Here is a 17580-nt window from a genome sequence, read left to right on the forward strand (position 1 = left end):
AAGAAATGGTGTCTCAGAAAGTACATATACATGGGACCACGGCTGTTCGGATGACTTGACACTCGTAAGTTGGATCTCACCAACAACCCAGGACTTACCCAAATTCAAACACACTGTGGGAACATGGAAATGTATAATCTGAAAAACAGTCTTATTCCAACTGTGCCTTTCTTTAAAATGTGCCAGCGTGTACCCTGAAAGTGTAAAGGTGGTTTCTTGTGCACTTCCTTGGGAGACATTTGTCATGCAGGCACATTTTTGTCCTGCACAACAAAACATTATACTCAAGCATTGAAAACATGAAGACATGTTGACAAGTGTAGTGAGTGCCAAGGTACAATACTTTTTGACTAACAACTTGAATTATGCCACTTGTCACATGGCCATCCGTACCATGATGACACAGTTGGCAACACATCTGACCCACTGCCTGTCATGTGAAGTGGCACACATGTCCAAACACAGGCCAATGCATAAGCTAATGGGCCTGCAATTGTGTTGGAAAAAGGCATACCTGCACTGAGGAGACACCCTCATGGCAAGCCAGAATGTCCACACAGATGTCAGCACACAAAGACCAAACAACGTAGCATACAAACATGTATGAGCAGGAATTGTGTATTTAAACTATTGACACATGCTGCAAAGCCCAAACATTAAACCCTGCACAACATGACTGGGTCACTGCATGTTGAGTCTCTGTCCAGCCAATTATCATACACAGGTCAGACCTGGCAAGGAGACATAAGGTCTGGCCATGTAGGCCTCGCCCGCACAAACCCCCCATACCCTAGACAATGTGATTGAGACAGATCAAGATGTGACACCTCTTAATCAGGGTTTACCAAAATGTGCAGCAAGAATTCCCAAATGTACTCCACATCACCTCGTGAGGCTGCCAACACATATTTGTGACAAACAACCATCAACAGATTGTTGGGAATAGACACACAGGCACTGCCCAGTGTGAGTATGCACAAGCCAAATGGGGTCTCCCTGTCCAATGGACACATGTAGCACACTTTAGATAAATACAAATGAGGCCAGGGAACAACGCCACAGAGGCCAACGTATGATGCACACACGGAGAATGGTCACAATGTTGGATGTCACACATGATTATGAGGCAAGGGTATCTCAGGGGACTGTAGTGGGCACACTGCTCCATGGTCCTGGAATGATCTGACTGTAACATGAGCAACCGTCCTGGCACTATGCATATCTTCCACTCATGCACATCATGTCTGAGGCCACAACATCGGTCATGCATGCTGCAAGTGTGTTCATTTGAAACCTCACACTCCTATGTTGAGACTCAGCACCAGTGCCAACAAATATGGACCCCCAAATGACTGAACAGGACAGGGCACAGGCAAGGTACCAACACATGTCACAGACCCCCCCCCCCCGCACATGATACAGAAAGCAATGTGCACTTGGATTAACTGGCAGCCTAGATGACCATGTGCAATAGTTATTACACACAGACCAGGAAACACATGTCAAGGAGGGGAAGGGAGGGATAAGAGCACTGGTTGACTCTGGGGAACAGGATATGCACTGCACATATAAACCCTGGCATTGTATCCAGGCGACCGAGCACTTCCAAAAGCTGGTGACACACAACAAACACACATGTACCTACCCCCTTCTTGCTGCTGTCTCTCCTGGAACTGCCTATCCAGGTCAGGGAAGACCACCGCCAGGACACGCATCATCTGGTGGGTCAGGCGTCGGTGCCCGCCGTGGAGGCGTGGAGGTGAGAGCCCCAGCTGGACCCGGGCGATCCTCCGGGTCCAGCACCAGATGTCCTGCCACCGTTTCCTGACTTGGGCTAGGCGCCGACTGCGACCCTCCATAGATCTCACGGCCCTGACGGCCCGCTTCCAGATCTCCCCCTTCGCGCAGGCAGTTACCTGTGAGGATGAAAAAGGGAGACAACATCACTACACCTGCTCCATGTCACACAGACACACATTTGAACATCTTTGGTATGTTGAACAGGGCATAGGATGCTGCCAAGGAATAGCATCTTTGTCATATGGACATTGGCCTCTGTGGAAGTTTCAATGCACTAAATGTCAATGAAAGTACACAGGTGGCATGAGGGGTGCCACACACTCCCTGATCATGGCACACACTGTGCATCACAAGCAACACCAGGCTGATGGACAGCACCTCAAAGCAGTTACATGCCCCATGCCACTGACACAGCCTCAGCAGAGTACACAGACACACACAGGCACAGATTAATCACCTGCCATTGGCAACAGCGGATACAAACCTCACTCTGCACATGTGCCACTTGCCTGTGGGGTGTCACAGGTGTGGGCCTAGCTCAGCAAGTCAGACACATAGCACGTCTTACTTCTCACATCAGATGGGTAGAGCTGTTGCCTCCTCCATGCAGCTGTGGTGCAACACTTCACATAGACACTCACCCACTTGACAATGAACATTCACACACATCAATGTCCAGGGGGCGTACACATCACTTGGACACTCTCACCACAGCTCCACTCAACTCACACACATCTGTGGGTACAGTCACCTGTCACACCGGGGGGACCACTGAATCACCTCAGGACTATAGACCAAAAATGCCCCAAAGGATTATCCAGGCTGAATGTGTCATGCACTATGCAGTGAATGTCACAGTAGGCACAATGCAAGTGAGGTGTGCACACATGAACTATATCATGCTCTGCATGAGAGACATAAGCCATTCCCCCCCTGGGACCCACTCTAAACAACATTGTATGTCTGTCACACCTGGACACAATGCCAGAAGTGACAGTCACAAAAAAGGTGCACAGTCAAAGATAGTGGAGTCAGCACTCACCTGCTCCCCTGGTCTCCCATACAGGCTGGGGTACTGTGGGAGGATGACATCCAGCAATGCCTCATTCTCCTCCTGGGTGAATGGCTGGGCCCTCTCCACAGACCTTGACATGGTGCTAGAGGAAGCACAGACAGCAGCAGTGTTGTTGACAGGAAGGTTGTGCAGGCAAGTGCCCTCTCATGGGTCCTGGCTAACTTATATCTGCCTTGCTGGGGTCTTTCATTTCCAGGAGTACAGGGTGATTGGTCAGACTCATTTGCATCCTACGTTTCCTCCAATCCCTTTAAACATACACCAGTGACAGCATTTGCATCGTTCACATTTTGAGCATCATGTCAAGTAAACCACCACTTTGCAACATTGTATTTTGTGGCCAACTGACTTTTCCAGGACACCTGATGGAAAAATTTGAGCTGAAAACTCTGTCTCCATGACAACCAGCATGCATTTAGGGCCTAATACTTGTCCCTTATGTGTCCCCTATGTAATTTTCAAATCCCCACACAGGTACGGTGCGTTTCACACGTACCCCTACGGCACCAGTTGCACAGTGCGTTCGACATGTACATGTACGCACTAGTTGTACATGTACGTGTACTATGTGTACACGTACGTGTACTACCTTAGTACACGTACGTGTACAAGTACGTGTACGCACTAGTTGTACATGTACGTGTACTAAGGTAGTACACGTACGTGTACAACTAGTGTGTACACGTACGTGTACAAGTACGTGTACGCACTAGTTGTACACGTATGTGTACTAAGGTAGTACACGTACGTGTACAACTAGTGCGTACACGTACTTGTACATGTACGTGTACTAAGGTAGTAGTTGTACACGTACGTGTACTAAGGTAGTACACGTACGTGTACAACTAGTGCGTACGTACGTGTACAACTAGTGCGTACACGTACGTGTACAACTAGTGCGTACACGTACTTGTACATGTACGTGTACTAAGGTAGTAGTTGTACACGTACGTGTACTAAGGTAGTACACGTACGTGCACAACTAGTGCGTACACGTACGTGTACAAGTACGTGTACACACTAGTTGTACACATATGTGTACTGAGGTAGTACACGTACGTGTTCAACTAGTGCGTACACGTACTTGTACATATACGTGTACTAAGGTAGTAGTTGTACACGTACGTGTACTACGGTAGTACACGTACTTGTACAACTAGTGCGTACACGTACGTGTACACACTAGTTGTACACGTACGTGTACTAAGGTAGTACACGTACGTGTACAACTAGTGCGTATGTACGTGTACAACTAGTGCGTACACGTACGTGTACACGTACGTGTATGCACTAGTTGTACACGTACGTGTACTACCTTAGTACACGTACGTGTACAACTAGTGCGTACACGTACTTGTACACGTACGTATACTAAGTTAGTACACATACGTGTACAAGTACGTGTACGCACTAGTTGTACACGTACGTGTACTAAGGAAGTACACGTACGTGTACAAGTACGTGTACACACTAGTTTTTTTTTTAGTTTTTTTGGGGGGTTTTTTGTCCTCATTCGCCAATCCCCATAATGTGCTGACCGTCAATACATTCCCCTATATCGATAGGCTAAAAAAGAAAGGTGGGCTACTCCCTCGGGTTCTCTTGATACTTTCAGCCCATAGCCTGGAGGGGATATATTATCAGACCAAAGAGCACATGTTATTTTGGGAAGAATAGGTATCTTTTCGTTCTTGGGAGACCTTATGGACTCTGAGAATGTCCATTTGGCATAATCATAGGACGAGGAAAAAAAACAAAAAAAAAAACCCTCATCTCCAAAGTGCCAACAAGTCCCAGTATGCGATCTTTTTCCTGCTACATTCTCTGGCCATATCCATTTTAGATGTTTCATATAGAGAGGTCAGCCAATCCGAATGGGAAGGGGGGGCAGAGACTGCCCAGTGCTTACAGATTTGTCTTCTTGCCAGAAGGATTGAGTAGAAGAGAAAAAGTTTAGCTGGGCCTAGTATCTGGGTATGTAGGCCGAAGATTATTAATTTGATATCGATTGTAATTACCATCCCCAGGATACTCTCTAATGTTTTTGCACTTCTTCCCAAAATGACTGAATGAAAGGGCAGTCTCTAAACATATGAAGGTCCGAAGCCTCAAGGAAACCGCATTTTTGGCAACTGACTTGTGTATTTTTACTGATTCTTGATAGTCTAAGGGGGGATAAATATGCACGATGAGCCGTAAATAAATGATTTCTCCTCAACCATGCTGGTTTAACTATGTTGAAGAGGATTTTAAAGGATTCCTGCCATAGATGGTCACACTGGTCATTAGGCAGCGAGCCAATCCACAGCTCGTCAGCCAGCTTAAATTCCCCATCTACCTCCTGTTCTATAGCCCAATACCAATAAGAGACTTCTTTTTTACCTACTGGCTTATCCACAAGCTGTTGCTCCAAACTAGTTCCACTGCCTATAGATTTTCCCTTTTTGAGCTGGGATTGTGCCCAACTATACAGCTGGATAGATTTAAATTTGGAGAGATCACTACCCACTACCGTTACTAGATCTTCCCATGTGATGAATGTTTCATTGCTAATTAGCTCTCCCCAAAATTTAATTCTAGCATCTCTAAGTGGGGTAGCCAATCTATCCCGGAGGCAGTCTGGGAAGCCTGGAGAGTCCCAGGGGCCAATTCACAGAACTAACTTAAGACAAAATCCTAAACTTACTACTTTTGGTATTCACAGAAGTTAGGATTTTGTCTTAAGTTTGTCTAAGACAGACTTAAGACAAACTTAAGACAGACTTAAGACAAACTTAAGACAAATTTAAGACAAAATCCTAACTTAAGTCAGTCTTAAGTCTGTCTTAATTCTGTCTTAAGTCTGTCTTAAGTTTGTCTTAAGTCTGTCTTAGACAAACTTAAGACAAAATCCTAACTTCTCTGAATACCAAAAGTAGTAAGTTTAGGATTTTGTCTTAAGTCAGTTCTGTGAATCGGGCCCCCAGAGTGGGGCCCATTTGGAGAAATAGCTGAGACTCGTCACCTTCCTTAATGCTGCCCACAACTTGGCAAACCCCTGCAATATTTTGAATTTAATTTTCTTAAATAATTTTTGATCGCCAAATTTAAACATAAACCCTTCTGGTGTCAACCCCGCCCCTTTCAACATGGCAAGAAACATTGCTCCGCTCCCTTCGTCGCTTGGTGTTTTCAGCAACATTCGAGAGTGAGTAAGTTGAAATGCCCAGGTGTAATATTGTAGGTCCGGTAAAACAAGCCCCCCCTTCTCACTCCTTCGTCTTAATTTCTTCCAAGCAATTCTGGTAGATTTGTATGCCCAGATAAAGGAATTAATCTCCCCTTGGAATTTTGCCATGATATCTTTATCAAAGTGGAGAGGGATTGTGTTGAAAAGAAAAGTAACCTTAGGCAATATAGATATGTTGACCAAGTTAACCCTCCCCAGAATGGATAAGGGAAGGTGTACCCATGACTTCATCTGTTTACATATAAAACTACAGAGAATTCCAATGCTGACAAATATTTGTACTGTTTGACTGTAGAAGAAAAGTGGAACAACTACGTCCGTACTAATTAATAGTATTTTATTAAGACTTGATCTGTTTTTATCATACAAAATGAATTATTTTATAAAGATATTCTGATCTGGACACACAATCATGATTAAGCAAAATGAACAAAGGGAGAAAAAATTGTATTCACAAACAGCAATTGATATATTCACGACAAAGACAAACAAGCATTGGCATAGCCAATAGGTCTCGGCTTTGGGACCTTATAAGTGTTTAGCCATGCAACAGTTGATTTGTTGCACCAAGGATATTGTGCTGGATAACTAAACACTTATAAGGTCCTAAAGGCGAGACCTATTGGTTATGCCAATGCTTGTTTTTATGTTGCGTCTAAAATTAGCTGGTGACGTTGAAGGGCTGAGGTGAGTGATATTTAGGGCTGCGTCTCCAGAGCCGATGCTCGGCTTCTGCCCCCCAGCTGCCGCCTCGCTGCTGGCAAGTAATAGGCTGGTGCTTTATTGCCCTCCTGTGTAGCGTTCCACTAAATTTAATTCCAAACTGTATCATATAATTTATATTTCAAATGAATCGATACTCGTAACGCAGCCATCGTTCACCGGAAATGTGACAAGGCCCCAATATGAAAGAGTGAAGGTCGCAGTTTGAGTTTCCCCCAGGGTCAGAAAGTGGTGGGGGGAGGGGGCTGCCCTGGGCAGACCTTTGCTTTGCATCTGAGGTGAGACACGGTTAATTTGCTCTCAAAATGCATCCTAGATTGGTGACCAGATTTGCAAACCTCAAAGGGGGTCCAGCTGAGGAAATAGAAGTAGGACTCCGGTTTGACAGACTGTGGCACGGAATGACAACAATCCTCACCGATGTTGAAGGGCTATGTAATAAAGTTGAGCTTTCATGGGTGTGTTACACAAACTTCACTCTTAAACCTAACCGGAAGTAACAAAAGTGCCATGCTCGTAACATTCACAAAGATAAAATAAATGTATGTTTGGCATTCTTTTTCATCACTGACAGTCAATTACGGATGAGTCTGTAGAATTTGCACGTGACAGCAGTTATCAGTGTTCCTTTTTTATAATCCTCTTTATTTAAATCCTGTTGGCAACTTTCCATAAGGCGAAAGAGCACTGAAACATTTGGAAATGTCACGCAAAACAGAAAAAAGGTCAAAAGCGTACAGTGCCTCTCCGAGGTTGTCACATTTTGTGAATCATCATATAACCTATGCTGAGGAGGAGGTTATGAAATATTTAATGAGATGTACAAATAGATTTGCTGTTCTGTAAAATTAAAATAATGTGCAGTTGACTGCTTTTAGAGTGCGATTATACACTAACAAGAAGATACTTGTAAACTGCTTAATACTTTGGGTTAACCACACGTCTGAAAAAGTGTAATAAACATTGTTTTCTGCCCAGTGTGTTTGCAGGGGAGAGAGGGTGGGAGGGACCTGACGGGGAATTGTGAGGAGGGAATAGGCCAAGGGTGAAAAATACACGGAGAGAGACCAGTGGAAAGGCACTGATACACAGCACTACAGAAACCGGGGAGGGGAGAGGCATGAAGCGTGGGAGAGGCGGGTGAACCGTGAGGAGGACAAATAGGAAATAGAGAGCACCAGGGCATTAGGGAGTGACAGACACCGAGGAGTGAGTAGGGGCAGGGAGAACACAGAAGGAAAGGGGCGGGGGAAGGGGGAGATGGAAGCCTCGGCGCCCCTCGAGCGTAGGAAGTAGAGCCAAGAGGAGTGTGGGCAGAGAGGAGGGGCTGGGGAGAGAAAGGGTACAGTGAGGTGAGAGGAAGGGGGGAGCAAGAGATTGGGAGGAAGGATGCCGAGGGAGGCGGGGCTGGCAGACTGAAGCCAAAAGAAGTGAGGAGCAGAGTGGGGGCCTAGACATGCGTGAAAGTTAATTGAGGTGTGAGCGCGCGACGGCAAATGGCAAAAAGCAGGCTGGCGAGTGGTGTGGGGTGTGCAGGCACCATGACGAGAGAGGAAAGCCAGATGGCGCCTCTGCTCATCATTGTGCGCGTAACTGCACACTCTATGCCAGCCAAAAGCGTGTGGTCGGCCTTTTAAAAGCCCACACACTAAGGGCCTTATGTAGGTAGCCTAACATTTACCACTTCATAAATACTGAATTGTACCGATTCGATATTTATGAAGTGGTAAATGCTATGTAGGTAATCAGTCGGTAAAAATTACCGAATCGGAATTGGTCGGTAATTTAGAATCGGTATTTACCGATTCGGTAATGGTAACAGGCTTCCCATTGATTCCAATGGGCAATTAGGCCCATAGGAATCAATGGGAAGCCTGTTACCATTACCAAATCGGTAAATACCGATTCGGTAATGGGGGGAGCACAATCAAGGGTGGCAGGGTGTCACAGTGACACCCTGTTGCACCCCTGATTCCTGCATGTGTGCACATGTGGCACACATACATGCCTTAAGGGCATGTATGCCTGCCACATTGCACACTTCTAAGTGTCAAAAAATGCTTTTTCTAAGCCATTCGTCATTTACCACCAACTTTTAGTTGGTGGTAAATAACGAATCCACACAACACCCACACACTCCCCCTACATCTCATTTCAGGATTCGGTATTTACCGAATCGGTAAAATTACCGATTCGGTAATTTTACCGATTCGGTAAATTACCGAATCCTGAAATGTCCCCCCTACATACCAAAAGCCTGATTACCGGTCGGTAACGGGATTTTTACCGAAAATCGTCCGTTACCGACCGGTATTAGGCTACCTACATATGGCCCATAATGTTTTAATGCAGGCACTTTTACTAAGCAGCGCACACTAAACAATTAAAATAGCATTTTAAAAACGACAAATACCAGAAAAAACTTAAGGCGCGGCTAACTTTGCCCTCCGCCTCGGGAAGCCCATGAAATAAGGGAGAGCGCAACTCTGGGAAGTTTGGTTTGGGATGGGAGAAGGGAGGAGCGGGTAGGATTTCCAACTACCAGCTCACCCTCCTTTGTCACGTCAAACAAAGAAGGTGTCAGCCAGTCAAAATGGGCCGTCCTAAAATCAGACAAGGCGGTAACTAAAAAGCCCAATTGCCAATCACGCACCTTTGTTTAACATAAACAATGAGCAAACCAATTGGAAAGAAGAGCGTGGCTTAAAGCACCGTTCTGAAACTGTATCGATTTCAAAAGGCCCTTGCATGGTGAGTTTAGCGCATGCGCCCTGCTAACGCCAGGCGAGACCTAAAAATGTAAAAGACGCACTGTAGTTGCGATCCGGATGGTTGAAACCAGATGCACGTCCCCTTAAAGAGAAAGGGAAGACAAAGGAGGGGCCACCACACACTAGAGAGTGTGATGGGCAAACAAAATGTTAACTAAGTGAAATCGCCACAAACACAGTTAAGCACACAAGGGGGAGAAGCTTGCAGAAATGCACCAATAAGAAGCTTGTTAGCACAAGCAACAACCGATAACTTTCAACTGAAGTTCAAAACCCCATAGAATACAATACAACAGGTCTTGCAGACAGCGCAAGCTCAGTCGAGGCTCGACTTAAAAATAAACATCCTTGTGTTCTTATCAGGTGCTGATTTAAAGAGCGCGTATACCTTCAGGTCCACTTTCTGCTGAATACAACGGCAACAAAATGCTTTGGAAGCCCCTAATGCTAAATTGTATGTGAAACAAGGCGCTGGGGTCACGGAATAGCTGAAGCTGCGGAACGCTAACCTCGACCGCTTTTCGCTTCCCTCACTCCATTTCCGAAGCCTTGTGTATCTTCTATTCACAGGCAGATTAATTGGACTGCCCAAAAGCAATACATTACAAGCCTCTGGCTTTAAATTTAGTTTTAACCCCTTCGCTGCGGCGCGAATTCCGCCGCAGCGCTGGGGGGGGTGAGGGGTGAGCGCGGCGCCGCCATGCTCATGACGGAACCACGCCGTCATGAGTCACGGGCGAGCTGTGCTCATGACGGCGTGGTTCCGTCACGACTCCGCCCACTGTCTATTTCGCCCGCACAGGGAATTAGTGCCGCGTGGGAGGAGCGGCCGCCAACGGCCGCAGCATGACGGAACCACGCCGTAATGAGCACACGCCGCCTGTGGCTCATGACGGCGTAGTTCCGTCATGAGCGCACAAGGGGATAATCTGAGGCTGTCAGCTAAATCTCTTCACAGGCAACTTTGGCTCTTTCTGTTCAGATAGAGGCATTGCCGTCCCTGTCACATAAGCACCGAGGCGCTGTGTGGGAACAAGCGCTGTGTTTCTCACCCCACCATGCTCTCTTCGCTTCTAATTGGCAGGCATCTATCAGTCTGCGTGGTAGAATAATTAGCAGCCACAATATGTCATGTGAGAGGCTCCCGTCTAGTCCAAGCGCACCAGTTTTTTGTTCTTGTCTATGCAGCGCGCATGCGCTGCACTAGGAGATGACCTTTAGAAATTGGTCAGCTCTATTCAAGCACTTGTGCTTGCACTGGCATCCACCTTGCGGGAGCGAGCAGCGGCGTGGGCGCTAATTGAAAACAGATGGCCCGCACGACGCTGATTACTCCCACAAGGTGGATGCCAGCACAAGCACGAGTGCTTGAAAAGAGCTGTTTGCATTTGCCTGGTCTCCCGCTGCAGCTGCATCCCTCGCATTCAATTTTGCCGCCACGCGGCCACGCTTGTTCTTAGAAGGCCTCGGCGGGCACGACTGTTGCTGAACACCCAGGCTGTCCAGTCTTGAATCCCCCCAATGCCCCTTTTTCCACGAACCTACACTTCCCGTTTCTTCAGCTCAACTCACTCTCACAGTCACAGGTTCCTTTTCAGCGCTGATTTCTCCCTATGGCCCTATGGCACAGTTTTCCAATCCTTCCCTCCATCTCCTGCTCTCTCCCTTCCCGCCTCTGCCCCTCTCTCTTCTCTCCTCCAACCTTGCCTGGCTGTCTCCTCTCCCTCTGCACTGGGACAGGGGTAGTCTACAAGCAAGCACATGTAAGTGGTTTCATGTCACAAGCAGGCGCTACACACAACGATTAAATGCGGAATTAAATATAGTTTATCTGTAGCGCTTCGAGGAATGAAGCTCCCAATAGCGATCTATTGCCCAGCCGCGCTTTAAAGTGGAGCAGTCTATTCAAACATTCCACCACCCCACCAGCAGTCTATTCAAACATCCCACCACCATGCTCCTCTTCCCTCGCCCCCTTACACGTCCCTTTAGTGCTCTTGTCTTTTCCTTTCTGCTCCTGTCCCTTTGTAGTGCTTTGAAACCCCCTAGTGTGTCACATGCGCTAGATAAGCATCTTCCTCCTACATAAATGAGCCCCTAACATCCTTCTTTTGTTTCCAGCGTCCCCGCCTTCCCTCGCAAACGCAAACACGATATCTCACATCATGACCTATTGTGACATGAATTGAGATGTGTTGCCCACCTTTCTTCACCACTTCTCACCTACTTTGCAGGGTGACGCTGTCCCCCGGCTCGGTGACTGCAGCTTCTGAGACATCATCATTCGACCAACAGTCTCTTTTCCTCCCTCTGTGCGCTTCAATAGTTGTCTCACAGCGATGGTTGGCCAGCCCTCTGATAATCCCTAGGCAGATACATATATTACCACCCCAGTTCAGACACGGCCATATGCAAATCAGTCTGACCCTGTGCCTCATGGGAACAGTCCAGCCTGAACTGCCAAGCCATGCCTTCCCTGGACCGGAAACAAGCTTCCTAGGACCGGTTTCTGGCATTTCAGCTGTCTTCAGCCAGGCTTGCTTGAATCCAGTGACAAAGTGAGCAAGGGACTCACGTCTGAGCATACCCTGCCAACTTATGGCGAACAAAGCGGTACAAAAGGGGGTGGTGATAGACGGAGCATCAGAACCAATCAAACACTCACACCCAGTCAACAGATCTGGGTTTGATCCATCACCGTTCTTTAGCCCACTCTGCCACCCCAGTTCAGACACGCCATATGCAAATCAGTCTGACCCTGTGCCTCATGGGAACAGTCCAGCCCGAACTGCCAAGCCATGCCTTCCCTGGACCGGAAACAAGCTTCCTAGGACCGGTTTCTGGCATTTCAGCCGTCTTCAGCCAGGCTTGCTTGAATCCAGTGACAAAGTGAGCAAGGGACTCACGTCTGAGCATACCCTGCCAACTTATGGCGAACAAAGCGGTACAAAAGGGGGTGGTGATGGATGGAGCATCAGAACCAATCAAACACTCACACCCAGTCAACAGATCTGGGTTTTATCCATCACCGTTCTTTAGCCCACTCTGCCACCCCAGTTCAGACACGGCCATTTGCAAATCAGTCTGACCCTGTGCCTCATGGGAACAGTCCAGCCCGAACTGCCAAGCCATGCCTTCCCTGGACCGGAAACAAGCTTCCTAGGACAGGTTTCTGGCATTTCAGCCGTCTTCAGCCAGGCTTGCTTGAATCCAGTGACAAAGTGAGCAAGGGACTCACGTCTGAGCATACCCTGCCAACTTATGGCGAACAAAGCGGTACAAAAGGGGGTGATGATGGACGGAGCATCAGAACCAATCAAATACTCACACCCAGTCAACAGATCTGGGTTTGATCCATCACCGTTCTTTAGCCCACTCTGCCACCCCAGTTCAGACACGGCCATATGCAAATCAGTCTGACCCTGTGCCTCATGGGAACAGTCCAGCCCGAACTGCCAAGCCATGCCTTCCCTGGACCGGAAACAAGCTTCCTAGGACCGGTTTCTTGCATTTCAGCCGTCTTCAGCCAGGCTTGCTTGAATCCAGTGACAAAGTGAGCAAGGAACTCACGTCTGAGCATACCCTGCCAACTTATGGCGAACAAAGCAGTACAAAAGGGGGTGGTGATGGACGGAGCATCAGTACCAATCAAACACTCACACCCAGTCAACAGATCTGGGTTTGATCCATCACCGTTCTTTAGCCCATTCTGCCACCCCAGTTCAGACACGGCCATATGCAAATCAGTCTGACCCTGTGCCTCATGGCAAGAGTCCAGCCCGAACTGCCAAGCCATGCCTTCCCTGGACCGGAAACAAGCTTCCTAGGACCGGTTTCTGGCATTTCAGCCGTCTTCAGCCAGGCTTGCTTGAATCCAGTGACAAAGTGAGCAAGGGACTCACGTCTGAGCATACCCTGCCAACTTATGGCGAACAAAGCGGTACAAAAGGGGGTGGTGATGGACGGATCATCAGAACCAATCAAACACTCACACCCAGTCAACAGATCTGGGTTTGATCCATCACTGTTCTTTAGCCCACTCTGTCACCCCAGGTCAGACATGGCCATATGCAAATCAGTCTGACCCTGTGCCTCATGGGAACAGTCCAGCCCGAACTGCCAAGCCATGTCTTCCCTGGACCGGAAACAAGATTCCTAGGACCGGTTTCTGGCATTTCTGCCGTCTTCAGCCAGGTTTGCTTGAATCCAGTGGCAAAGTGAGCAAGGGACTCACGTCTGAGCATACCCTGCCAACTTATGGCGAACAAAGCAAAAACCAAAGGAAATGATGGACGGAGTGTTGAACATTGCAAGCACTCACCCCCAGTCAACTGATCTGGGTTTAATCCATCACCGTTCTTTAGCCCACTCTGCCACCCCAGTTCAGACATGGCCATATGCAAATCAGTCTGACCCTGTGCCTCATGGGAACAGTCCAGCCCGAACTGCCAAGCCATGTCTTCCCTGAACCGGAAACAAGCTTCCTAGGACCGGTTTCTGGCATTTCAGCCGTCTTCAGCCAGGCTTGCTTGAATCCAGTGGCAAAGTGGGCAAGGGACTCACGTCTGAGCAAACCCTGCCCTGAACTGGGGTGGCAGAGTGGGCTAAAGAACGGTGATGGATCAAACCCAGATCTGTTGACTGGGTGTGAGTGTTTGATTGGTTCTGATGCTCCGTCCATCACCACCCCCTTTTGTACCGCTTTGTTCGCCATAAGTTGGCAGGGTATGCTCAGACGTGAGTCCCTTGCTCACTTTGTCACTGGGTTCAAGCAAGCCTGGCTGAAGACGGCTGAAATGCCAGAAACCGGTCCTAGGAAGCTTGTTTCCGGTCCAGGGAAGGCATGACTTGGCAGTTCGGGCTGGACTGTTCCCATGAGGCACAGGGTCAGACTGATTTGCATATGGCTGTGTCTGAACTGGGGTGGCAGAGTGGGCTAAAGAACGGTGATGGATCAAACCCAGATCTGTTGACTGGGTGTGAGTGTTTGATTGGTTCTGATGCTCCGTCCATCACCACCCCCTTTTGTACCGCTTTGTTCGCCATAAGTTGGCAGGGTATGCTCAGACGTGAGTCCCTTGCTCACTTTGTCACTGGATTCAAGCAAGCCTGGCTGAAGACGGCTGAAATGCCAGAAACCGGTCCTAGAAAGCTTGTTTCCGGTCCAGGGAAGGCATGGCTTGGCAGTTCGGGCTGGACTGTTCCCATGAGCCACAGGGTCAGGCTGATTTGCATATGGCCGTGTCTGAACTGGGGTGGCAGAGTGGGCTAAAGAACGGTGATGGATCAAACCCAGATCTGTTGACTGGGTGTGAGTGTTTGATTGGTTCTGATGCTCCGTCCATCACCACCCCCCTTTGTACCGCTTTGTTCACCATAAGTTGGCAGGGTATGCTCAGACGTGAGTCCCTTGCTCACTTTGTCACTGGATTCAAGCAAGCCTGGCTGAAGACGGCTGAAATGCCAGAAACCGGTCCTAGGAAGCTTGTTTCCGGTCCAGGGAAGGCATGGCTTGGCAGTTCGGGCTGGACTGTTCCCATGAGGCACAGGGTCAGACTGATTTGCATATGGCCGTGTCTGAACTGGGGTGGCAGAGTGGGCTAAAGAACGGTGATGGATCAAACCCAGATCTGTTGACTGGGTGTGAGTGTTTGATTGGTTCTGATGCTCTGTCCATCACCACCCCCTTTTGTACCGCTTTGTTCGCCATAAGTTGGCAGGGTATGCTCAGACGTGAGTCCCTTGCTCACTTTGTCACTGGATTCAAGCAAGCCTGGCTGAAGACGGCTGAAATGCCAGAAACCGGTCCTAGGAAGCTTGTTTCCGGTCCAGGGAAGGCATGGCTTGGCAGTTCGGGCTGGACTGTTCCCATGAGGCACAGGGTCAGACTGATTTGCATATGGCCGTGTCTGAACTGGGGTGGCAGAGTGGGCTAAAGAACGGTGATGGATCAAACCCAGATCTGTTGACTGGGTGTGAGTGTTTGATTGGTTCTGATGCTCCGTCCATCACCACCCCCTTTTGTACCGCTTTGTTCGCCATAAGTTGGCAGGGTATGCTCAGACGTGAGTCCCTTGCTCACTTTGTCACTGGATTCAAGCAAGCCTGGCTGAAGACGGCTGAAATGCTAGAAACCGGTCCTAGGAAGCTTGTTTCCGGTCCAGGGAAGGCATGGCTTGGCAGTTCGGGCTGGACTGTTCCCATGAGGCACAGGGTCAGACTGATTTGCATATGGCCGTCTCTGAACTGGGGTGGCAGAGTGGGCTAAAGAACGGTGATGGATCAAACCCAGATCTGTTGACTGGGTGTGAGTGTTTGATTTGTTCTGATGCTCCGTCCATCACCACCCCCTTTTGTACCGCTTTGTTCGCCATAAGTTGGCAGGGTATGCTCAGACGTGAGTCCCTTGCTCACTTTGTCACTGGATTCAAGCAAGCCTGGCAGAAGACGGCTGAAATGCCAGAAACCGGTCCTAGGAAGCTTGTTTCCGGTCCAGGGAAGGCATGGCTTGGCAGTTCGGGCTGGACTGTTCCCATGAGGCACAGGGTCAGACTCATTTGCATATGGCCGTGTCTGAACTGGGGTGGCAGAGTGGGATAAAGAACGGTGATGGATCAAACCCAGATCTGTTGACTGGGTGTGAGTGTTTGATTGGTTCTGATGCTCCGTCCATCACCACCCCCTTTTGTACTGCTTTGTTCGCCATAAGTTGGCAGGGTATGCTCAGACGTGAGTCCCTTGCTCACTTTGTCACTGGATTCAAGCAAGCCTGGCTGAAGACGGCTGAAATGCCAGAAACCGGTCCTAGGAAGCTTGTTTCCGGTCCAGGGAAGGCATGGCTTGGCAGTTCGGGCTGGACTGTTCCCATGAGGCACAGGGTCAGACTGATTTGCATATGGCCGTGTCTGAACTGGGGTGGCAGAGTGGGCTAAAGAACGGTGATGGATCAAACCCAGATCTGTTGACTAGGTGTGAGTGTTTGATTAGTTCTGATGCTCCGTCCATCACCACCCCCTTTTGTACTGCTTTGTTCGCCATAAGTTGGCAGGGTATGCTCAGACGTGAGTCCCTTGCTCACTTTGTCACTGGATTCAAGCAAGCCTGGCTGAAGACGGCTGAAATGCCAGAAACCGGTCCTAGGAAGCTTGTTTCCGGTCCAGGGAAGGCATGGCTTGGCAGTTCGGGCTGGACTGTTCCCATGAGGCACAGGGTCAGACTGATTTGCATATGGCCGTGTCTGAACTGGGGTGGCAGAGTGGGCTAAAGAACGGTGATGGATCAAACCCACATCTGTTGACTGGGTTTGAGTGTTTGATTGGTTCTGATGCTCCGTCCATCACCACCCGCTTTTGTACCGCTTTGTTCGCCATAAGTTTGCAGGGTATGCTCAGACGTGAGTCCTTTGCTCACTTTGTCACTGGATTCAAGCAAGCCTGGCTGAAGACGGCTGAAATGCCAGAAACCGGTCCTAGGAAGCTTGTTTCCGGTCCAGGGAAGGCATGGCTTGGCAGTTCGGGCTGGACTGTTCCCATGAAGCACAGGGTCAGACTGATTTGCATATGGCCATGTCTGAACTGGTGTGGCAGAGTGGGCTAAAGAACGGTGATGGATCAAACCCAGATCTGTTGACTGGGTGTGAGTGTTTGATTGGTTCTGATGCTCTGTCCATCACCACCCCCTTTTGTACCGCTTTGTTCGCCATAAGTTGGCAGGGTATGCTCAGACGTGAGTCCCTTGCTCACTTTGTCCCTGGATTCAAGCAAGCCTGGCTGAAGACGGCTGAAATGCCAGAAACCGGTCCTAGGAAGCTTGTTTCGGGTCCAGGGAAGGCATGGCTTGGCAGTTCGGGCTGGACTGTTCCCATGAGGCACAGGGTCAGACTGATTTGCATATGGCCGTGTCTGAACTGGGGTGGCAGAGTGGGCTAAAGAACGGTGATGGATCAAACCCAGATCTGTTGACTGGGTGTGAGTGTTTGATTG

The sequence above is a fragment of the Triturus cristatus genome, chromosome 5_1, assembly GCF_964204655.1.
Source record: "Triturus cristatus chromosome 5_1, aTriCri1.1, whole genome shotgun sequence".
Taxonomy (NCBI): domain Eukaryota; kingdom Metazoa; phylum Chordata; class Amphibia; order Caudata; family Salamandridae; genus Triturus; species Triturus cristatus.